Source organism: Myotis davidii, unplaced genomic scaffold (genome assembly GCF_000327345.1).
Source record: "Myotis davidii unplaced genomic scaffold, ASM32734v1 scaffold5009, whole genome shotgun sequence".
In the NCBI taxonomy this organism is placed as follows: Eukaryota; Metazoa; Chordata; class Mammalia; order Chiroptera; family Vespertilionidae; genus Myotis; species Myotis davidii.
Genome location: NW_006300256.1, coordinates 6,996 through 8,317, shown reverse-complemented (window position 1 = coordinate 8,317; position 1,322 = coordinate 6,996). Strand labels below are relative to the sequence as shown.

General features: G+C 39.1%; 1 long non-coding RNA gene across 1 annotated transcript in view; it reads left to right on the top strand.

The window, feature by feature from the left end:
* LOC102753842 overlaps positions 1-1,098 on the top strand; it is a 6,077-nt gene extending 4,979 nt beyond the window's left edge. Inside the window, exon 3 of the long non-coding RNA XR_436335.2 lies at positions 678-1,098. This is a non-coding gene — a long non-coding RNA (uncharacterized LOC102753842). The remainder of the gene's footprint in view (positions 1-677) is intronic.
* Positions 1,099-1,322: the final 224 nt, after the last annotated feature.

The window sequence follows — 1,322 nt, the reverse complement described above, 5'->3', positions numbered from 1 at the left end:
CCAAGCATGTCTCCAGCTTCCCTTACAGAACTCTTGTGAGAGGGGGATGTTTGTTAAGAAAGTGTTTTGAAAAGAGACCATACATCATTATTTTTAAGACATGGTATTTTCATAGCATGTCAGGCAACAGGGAGAAGCCAAGCTAGGAGTGAGTTTTCTTGGCAATAATTTATGTGAAAATTATTATATGATTTAATAAAAATGCACCCCAGTGTTTTTTCATATGGAAGTACCCATAAAATGCCTTTTAATCATAATTTGTTCAAATAGTGGCCTTAATATGTTTTATTTTGCCCCTATACTTAAAGTCATGTTGCACAGATCTTTGGGTATTCCATAGAGGAATTAAGAAGGATCATGCCCTAACTGGTTTGGCTTAGGGAATAGAGCGTCGGCCTGTAGACTGAAAGGTCCCAGGATTGATTCCAGTCAAGGGCATGTACCTTGGTTGTGGGCGCATCCCCAGTAGGAGGTGTGCAGGAAGCAGCTGATCCATGTTTCTCTCTCATCAATGTTTCTAACTCTCTATCCCTCTCTCTTCCTCTATGTAAAAAAATCAATAAAATATATTTAAAAAAATTAAAAAAGATGGATCAGAACACAGATACATTTCTATTAAAAGCATTATTTGCATTTGTTCCAAATTAATGTGTGCTGTTTCAATGATAATATCACAGGGTGCCTACCTCAACTATATGAGAATGTCTTCTTCAGAGGCAGGGATGTGACTGCCATGTACACCCTGAGCGCCCATCACTGCCAGGTGATGTGCACCTTTCACCCCAGGTGTTTGCTATTCAGTTTTCTCCCTGCGAGTTTAACTAACGGCACAGATAAAAGGTAAGAGGTGATATTTCCTTATTAGGAAAGCCAGTCATTTTTCAAAATGGAAGCAGTTGTGTGCAAAGTGGTACAGCATCTCACAGGGGTATGCTTCTCAAATGGGGTTCAAGGAATCACCTAGAGTGGATCTTACAAAAGTAATTTCTTAGGCTGAAGCCCAGACCTACTGAACCAAAGCTGCATTGGCCTGGAAATCTGCATCCTAAACAAGTGCTGCATTCACTTAAAGTGGTAGAAGCTAGTTGTTTTCTATCAAAGGTTTAAAAGGAAAATGCTTGTGAATCTCCTGGTGAAGGGATTGTTTCAATAAAGGATTTAATAACAGGTGTATATTTCACGTGCACAAGGACTCATGATCACAACTGTCGATAGCACAGTCTTAAGAATATAGAATTGAAAGCAAGCTTTTTGTTGACAATATATATACTAATAAAAGCCTAGGTGGTCCTGATGTGATGTCATCACAAGATGGCTTCCAC